This window comes from Perna viridis, chromosome 9, assembly GCF_037379345.1.
Source record: "Perna viridis isolate PV_CMFRI_1.1 ecotype Kerala chromosome 9, ASM3737934v1, whole genome shotgun sequence".
NCBI classification, from domain to species: domain Eukaryota; kingdom Metazoa; phylum Mollusca; class Bivalvia; order Mytilida; family Mytilidae; genus Perna; species Perna viridis.
In genome coordinates this window covers 14,670,177-14,678,967 of record NC_142453.1, presented here as the reverse complement: position 1 = coordinate 14,678,967, position 8,791 = coordinate 14,670,177, and the positions used below count along the sequence as shown (strand labels likewise).

General features: G+C 33.6%; 1 long non-coding RNA gene across 1 annotated transcript; it reads right to left on the bottom strand.

The window, feature by feature from the left end:
- Positions 1-2,605: 2,605 nt before the first annotated feature.
- LOC148606898 (uncharacterized) lies at positions 2,606-8,775 on the bottom strand. Its single transcript, XR_015915041.1, has 3 exons — positions 8,632-8,775; positions 7,582-7,663; positions 2,606-2,696 (listed from the first exon to the last, which is right to left on the bottom strand). It is a non-coding gene; the product is annotated as an uncharacterized LOC148606898 (long non-coding RNA).
- Positions 8,776-8,791: the final 16 nt, after the last annotated feature.

The window sequence follows — 8,791 nt, the reverse complement described above, 5'->3', positions numbered from 1 at the left end:
CATTCTTTCTCGGTACAGCTTTGCTCAATGGTATATAAAAGCTATTAAAAATGTATCAGGAAAACAGTTCCGAAGATCATTGATATAATCTTGGGCTAACTTTGAAACCCAATCTACACTTCCAAGTTCTTAATTGATGTTTGTATAGTTTCCTTTAAAGATTCATAACCTTTGTTCAGAATGCTTTTCGTTCTTGCTTCCAAAGTTTAAATTAGATTCCAACATTTCATGATCACTGTTGCCTGAAGGAGCGTTGCGCCCGATATTGTCTATCACGCCCTCCTTGTTTGTAAGAATGAGATCTACTAGGCTTGGTTGATCATCTCCCCTAATTCTTGTTTCCTTTTTAACATGTTGAATTAGGAATGTGTCTCTTGTCATTCCAAGAAATCTAGTTGATACATGTATATGGTTTGCTACTTCACTGATATTATTGTTTTTTCCAACATATTTCGGGGTACTAATTGAAGTTTCCCATGAATAGTAGGTCATCATAGTTGATTTTGCCTGTCTTTGTGGTCGATAGAATTTCTTGAAGTTCTTTCATACAGATTTAATTTACTACACTTGGACTTCTATAAACACATGATAGTAACAGTTTATTTCTGTTTTAAAAGTTCCCAGTTGGACATACTCGACATTTGAAAATTGAGTGGTCTCTACTTTATAAGTGTTAAAGTCCTCTCTTACATACATGTATATATCAAACATCCTCTTTTTGTAGCGACGCCCCTTGGTGAGACAAAAACTTTGTAACCTTCTATTTTCCGTTCAAATCGAAAATATCACTCTCATTTCCGCATTTGTGTGTAACAGTACGTGTATCCACGTCTCTCTTTTTTTTTAAGTTGGACTTCTTTACACCTTTTGTAAATAAAATTGTTTAAATTAAAATTTAGAAGAAATGAAACGCGAGTTATTCGATTTATAAATTAACTCTAAAGGTAATTTCAGTAATATAGTCGATTTGTAAAAATAACTATTGTTATATAGTACAAGTGTGGACACAGAAAGGTATTGCCCGAGGGGCAAGTATGGACGCAGACTGGTATTGCCGGAAGAGCAAATTTGAACATACATACGTTTTGTCTTGAACATGTTTGCATTGTCTAGAAAACTTCTCTATTTATTGATATCAATGATTGGATTATGCACATGTTAATAAATAACATGTGTTACTAAACATCTAAATGGGGAACAAATTCCACTATGAACTGCCATACGACAAGTCATATACACATTACAATGCTTTTTCTTGAAGGTGTACTTGCATGGATGTGTTGAGTTGCTATGTCATATTAAGGATTGGCTATTTCACTTTATATAGGTTAGCTTGATAAAATAGACAAGTGGTGAACCATAGCCATTCCCCTATCTCTTTCGTGTTTTTTTGTTTTGTTTTGTTTTGTTTTGTTTTTTTGTTTTGTTTCTGTTTTTTGTTTATTTTGTCTTTGTTTTTTTTTTTTTACAAAACTATGTGGAAGATTCCGCCTAGCGACGCGCCTGTACAAGACTGAGACCTTTGTACTATATAACAATAGTTAGGACCTTCGAAGCGGTGGGTAGAAATGAAGTCTAAAGAAGACCAAAGAAGTCCAAACCTAAAATTAGCTATAAACATACGGTTTTTAACGTTTTTGTGTGAAATATGATTAATATGATGCATTTAAGTTGTTTCCATAACATATATTTCGAGTTTTGGGTTTCTATGGCTGAAAACATCGTATCGCGAAATGAAGACCAAAATGGTAGACCAAAGAAGATCAAACCTAAACTTTGCTATAAATGTATATTTATTTTACTCCTTTTGTGTAAAATATCAATGATATGATGCATTTAAGTTGTTTCCACAACAAATATTTCGGATTTTGGTTTTCTATGCCTGAAAACATCATATCGCAAAATGAAGGCCAAAATGGTAGAAATGAAGACCAAATATAAATTTTGCTATAAAAGTATAGTTACATGTATCTTACTTTTTTATATAGAATATCCATAATGCGACGCATTAAAGCTGCTTCCATAACATATATTTCGGGTTTTGGGTTTCTATGGCTGAAAATATCGTATCGCGAAATGAAGACCAAAAATCATGATAGAATTGAAAACCAAAGAATTCCCAAACCTAAAAATGGCTATAAATAGTACGTTTGACTGGCATTGATTGTTATGTATGTTATTACTATAATGATGCATTGAAGTGATTTCAATAACATGTACTTCGTTTTGGTGCACATAATGAGAAGGGTTAAAAGAAAACTGATCAATAAGACCGACTGCCTTTGCGTTTACATAAATCTATTTGGAAAATGATAAGTATTGAAACAAAAACTAAAACAAATATATATTGTAGTATACAAGACATTTCATTTTAGCCGAAAACATAAATTCATCAACTGAATGGACTGTGATGTATACTAGCCCGGTACTTTGACAAGGTTTACCCCACAAAAGCGGCAGTCTATCGTAATAACCCATTGTGTACTTGAAAACATTATTCTGACCCAGAACCCGTCATCAGTCATCTTAATGCTATAAGTGCTGATCGTACTACCAGTCATTTTTTCCACGGTATATATAGCATTGTTAGCACTAGAACAAAGAGGCGGATAAAAATATTTTATAAAATGCTTGTGGGTCGATCACAGCCAAGTCTATACACACTACGTAGACAAAGTTGGTACATCTGATTTACCCTATACAAAAGAAAAGATGTGATAGAATGCGTTTTATATGTTTTATCTAATGAAAGATAATGTTTTATTCAGTTTTCATATCATTTGCATAAACAATCACTTGCCTTGTTAATCTCATTTGAATATACTAAGATGAGATAAGTCTTCACGGTTGACTGATCACAAGACTGGTTACACTTTGTTCTCACATATTAAAAGAAGAATACATGTACATAATATAAGTACAACGTTTGAAATAACTAATATTATGCAAATGCATTATAACCTGAAAATAGTGAGAATACAGCCGTGGATCCGTTAATATGAACGAACAAGTGCTGTGTGCATTTAATTCGTCTGTCGCATTGACAATCCGTCTGTCGTAACTGATCTGTTTTAAATATATATATTTAATTTCCATTAAAACATATCACGTCTCAATAGAAAACGTATGTTTTCTATAATTATCATGATTACTCTGTAATATTCTGGGGTATTCTTGGGTATTTCTATGGACCCATGTTTTCTCCCATGTATGTTGATTTTTTCATATTCCAGCTCATATGAATGATTGAATAGCAGTTCACAGGCGCGTAGCTGCCGTTAGGCAAAAAAGCTTTTGCCTGCACTTAATTTTGCCAATATTTTTTTTGAGAAAAATACATCCAGGAGAGGCATAAATGATGCTCTAAAACGCTATCTCCGCGGAGCTTCGGAGGGGGGCTTCGCCCCCTGGACCTGCTGGGGGCCTTAAGGGGCCCCAGACCCGTGCCGTAATTTTGCCCACACTTCAATTTGGCCTCAGCTAGTCGCCTGGTTCATGTAGCAAATAAATATCAAGAGTCATGACCACTGTTGTGGTGTGCTGACAAAAAGCTGCAGAACAAACAACTGACATGTATTTGACAAAAGAAATCTAGTTTTAAAAAAGTAAAAAAAAAACATTAATGTTAAGTTTCGTGAATTGTTGTAATCCCCTACAATCTCAATCCACTGGCATGCTTGCAGTTTTATAGACTCGATATATAAATATACATATTAATTTGATTACGACATTGACACATGTAGGATCGCGTGACAGTTTTTTTTTTTTTTTTTTTTTGTGCGTGTTTTTTATCAATTTATATCGAAGATCAAATTGATATAGCAGTCGCCAGAGCCTTTAGATTTGTAAAGCCTGTTAGCATCTGCAATTATCTTACACTACCGCAGGAAGATAGTCCAATTGACACACATCCATTAATGGTCAAATGTAGATATTTAGGTAAACGGAAAAAAGTCACAGGATAAAAAGTCACAATATATATGGTTTGTTTGTTTTTGGTTTTGTTTTTGTTTTTTGTTTTTTGTTTTTTGTTGTTTTTTGTTTTGTTTTTAAAGTTTTGTGACTTTTTTCTTTGTATGTATGTTTGTTTTGTTTTTAAAGTTTTGTGATTTTTTTCTTTGTTTGTTTGTTTGTTTGTTTTATTTTTTGTTTTTGTTTTTGTTTTGTTTGTTTCAGGACTTGATTGAAAATCAAATTCGATTGTCTCATTGCTATGTATTCAATCACAACTCCTTCTAAATATAAGGGACTTCTAGAGACCGTTATAAATGAGAACCAAAATTTGACATCATTGATATTCACCCATCCAACTCTTTCTAATTTTCAAGTAATTAAGAAAAAAACAACAATGATTTAGCATTTACATTTAATTAATGACATAAATGCAAGTCAAATAACAAATAACATAAGAAATATATTAAATCACAATGATATCATGTTGAAATTACAAACATTGAATATTTGCATTTAAATGTTCTTAATGTCAATTGTCTCTTGAGCACTAATGTTGGTGATTGAGTCTGATGTTCCACGCAAGAACTCGGCAATGGTCTTCTGGCCAGTAGTGAGGTCTCTGCATATATTCTGCAAACGCTGCTGGAGCTGAACATGTCTCTGCTGAGTGCGCTTGACTGGTGGATTACCAATGGCATCTTGCTGGATGATAGTACGTACAGTTGCTTCTTCTTTTTGACACCACTCAATGACACGCCAAATGGACGGATGGGCATGTCCTACCAGGTTGAAGAACTTGTTGTTCCAGCCCTCGCACACGTTGTTGGTTCTGGCATCACCGTTGACTGTGGCGTCATGTACATTCCAAATGACAGGTGGAAACATAGGTGGGCTGCGTCTTATGACCAGACGGACTGCTTGATGGTACCGTCCATGAAGAAGGTCTGAGCATCTTTCCAAACTGATGAGTAGAAGACTAACATTCTGTTTTCTGCATTCTGGCCGTTGTCATATTGCAGGAACTGTTGGATGTTGGTAGTTGTTGTGTACTCTTCAGGCAATCTGACATCTGCATGAGTGGCTGGAACTGGAGGAGTAGGACGCTGGTAGCGAATTGTGCGTTTGCAGTTTTTTTTCACGAGGCAGCAAGGCTTGAACATTGTCATCACACTGGGACACAACCTGGGCAAAGATCTGGCTGGGTTTGTCTCTGGTGTTGGTTGCTAGGTCTTTCATGGCATTTCTGGCTTTTGTGTACTTGATACTTGTATCACTGGGAGCGTGATTGTGTGGCTTCCCTGGAACTGGATTTTCATTCTGCAGTTTAGTACTAAGGCTTCCTCTGCATCCTGTACTGGACCGCTTAACACACTTCCACCACTGACTGGTCTTTCTGGTAGCATGTTTGGTATACATGTACCCCTGGTAACATAGTTTGGAACCACCTCTGTTGCTTGGTATAATTTCCATTTTGGTTTATTGATAGTGAAAGTTAACTTTTCTTTTTATAGGAAAAGTGAAAGAAACCATACATTTTGCTCTGGCATCGGATTTACCAGGTATGGTTTCACCATATGTTGATGTTCAACAATTTCTTTCACAATTGTATTCTTAACTATTAAATATGACCCTACAATTAATAAAGTATGTCTGTGTATAGACATTTATGACAATAGAAAGCAGGTGGCTTCTTTTTATAAACCACCCCTTTCAATTTCAATCATTAGGGTTTCTGAATCATTTATAAATTAAATACATGTACTAAGTAAACAACTGGGTCTCTTTCCAGGAAGAATTAACTGCAGTATAAACAAAATATATATTAAGGCATTTAAATTATATTTACCAAAAAAAATAATTATCCGTAAAATAACATTTTATATATCTATATAACAAATTAATCCTAAATACATGTATGATAAAGATATTAAAAAATAAAATTAAATTTATAATTCTTTTCCCTATATATGTGACCATTATTCCTAACAAAATATATATTGTGACTTTTTTCCTGTGACTTTTTTTCCTGTGAGTTTTTATCCGTGACTATTTTTCTGTGACTTTTTTTTCTACATTCGATATTTAGGCCTCCTTTATATATAGGTATTTCCAATATATCAATCTATGTTATATACACCAATAAACAAATATTACTGCGAACTAAATATGCTGATTAATTTGGTTTGTATTAACAACGGTAACCATCCAGCTAAAAATGTTATTGACCTCTAACCTCTAATCGGTAGCTGTTTACTCGAATAAACCTATCGTTCACGGTCGATATATTCAAGTTGCCTATACATTTTTAGACTCATAATAATCCATTCGATGTTTAGCTAGAAATGAAAACACTGCGAGATAAAAAATAGTCATCAATCATAGAAATATAATGTAAATAGGAATGCTTAGTACCAACTGGAAGATATTTCATTCAAGCGGATTCAATATTTACACAAAAGTGGGCAGTGGTTCCGATCAAGAAACTTCCGTAAAGAAAGGTGTTCCAGACTATTATTTGCCGCTCATTTTTTGCCAAATTTTCAACAAAAGGGTATTGCAATGTAGCATAACCCCCGAAACCATCCCGACATCACTGTATCGTGTATTTTCTTATAGTTACCGCCTCGTGACATCAGAAGCCCGGAGACGACAAATGAAAGTTAGACTTAGCTAATACAATATCATAGGAATTTCGATAATGCATTTCTCTGTATGTGGTCAGGTGATATTGCTTTTTTTGTAATAATCATTCTTTTGGCTATTTTGTCATAAAAGACCTGTAGGTGCTGTAGGCGTTTAAAGTTTCCTGCACCAGACATAATTGTTGAAATTACATCTTTATTATAACGACTTTGGCGTTTTTGCTAGTGTGCATTTGTCTCGGGAACTAGGTGCCCTGAGACTAGAAGCGCTATTACATGACACATAAGTGTACACGTCTATGCGATTACTTGTAGCACTTGAGGTATAAAACGTAGCAACTGCGAAATATAGCTAGTTGAGAAAGGAATGTATCTAAGGATATGATATATTTAAATGTTTGTGGCTTAGGTTTGAATGATTTGACAGACAGTTTCGACGTGAGGGTCGATAATAGATTTTCGACCTGAAAATTAAGAAACTGGGAAAGGCCAACTAGGAGTTTGTTCAATTATGTCGTAGAGTTTTGTGTTCATTCATCTAGGCGGGGCTTTATGTAAACCAACATCGAACCTGAATCTTGCGAAAACTGTCGCACTGCTACGATATATCTTGAATTTTGGTGTGTGTGTGTGTTTTAATTGCCTTTCGTAACCTGAATGGTGAATTTAAAAATAATTTAAAATAAAAATAATAAGTTCAATATTAACCATTTACAAAAATTTGGTACCCAGATTATCCTATTTTTTGCAATGTAAAAATTATTTGAGGAGTAAAAATTCAAACGATCGATATAAATTGATTCAGTACATGAGTACTTTGATATTTTTAACATACACAAAAAAAAAAAAAAGGAAAAAAAGTATATTGTAATCTAAACCTATTACAGTTAACATTTAGTAATACACGCATCTCCTAATTAACAAGTGACACAGGATGTTAATTGCCGAACGTGTCACTCTGGGCCTATTCTTTTAACACCCGTACCTGCACGGGGCATCACCCGACATTTTACCGATGGTAGTCAATTTTCGGCTTCCACAAAGTCTTGAGGTTAATAAGTTGTTTTCTGTAAAAATAAGTAAATAGAATAAAAATATACCGACCTAGCTAACAACCCATTTTTTTTTTCTCACATGGAACAGGAAACAGAGGTATAATTTGGTTTGGTCTTAATCATATTAGAAATAAATCAAGATATTTTGGAGGAATATTTTTTATAAGACTTGTATCTTAATACATTGAATTTCCACCACTTAGGTCTTCTGACAGTTTAGAAAATTCCGTTTTTTTCCTAAGAAATAAAATGCACATGAACATATGAACAAGAATTTCTTATGTCTAAAAATACCATACAACACTATTAAACACATATTAAAATCATACTTTTAATTTGACAACATAAATGATATTTTTTAAAACACCTTAACATGTTGTTTTTTTTTTTTCAAATAGGCCTTTAAGTTTTCTCTTATCCCCGTTTCTACCATAGACCTATAATAAAATTATAGGTCTCTGTTTCTACCCATTTTGTTTTCATATTTCTATGTTAATTCAATACTTTTACCACAGAAAAAAAAAGAATAATACGATGAATTTCATTTCTACCATTTTCTGTCTCCATGCTGCGATACTTAAATTTCGCCCACAAAAACCGAAGTATATGTCTTAGAAAGTATTTACATGCACACTGAAATGATAATAACCAACTATAAAAAGTTAAAAATCAGTATTTTTATTGTAATTTTGATATTTGGTCTTCATTTCGGGATATGTTTTCAGCTATAGAAACCCAAAACCCGAAATAAATGTTATGGAAGCAGCTGTAATGTATCACATTATTCTGATATATATATATATTTATGGCAAAATTTAGGTTTGTTCTTCTTTGGTCTTCGTTTCTACCATTTTGGTCTTCATTTCGCGATATGATGTTTTCAACCATAGAAACCCAAAACCCGAAATATATGTTATGGAAACAACATAAATGTATCATATTATTGATAATTTACACCAAAAAACAGTGTATGTTTATACCTAATTTTAGGTTTTGACTTTTTTTATCTTCTTTGGTCGTTCATTCTACCCACCCGGACCCAGACCGAAGGCAACATTCACTATACTCGGCGTCACATAAATAACATACTGTTAAAATTTGAATAAAAATATTTTCTACGACTTTATTGAGACCTACCGT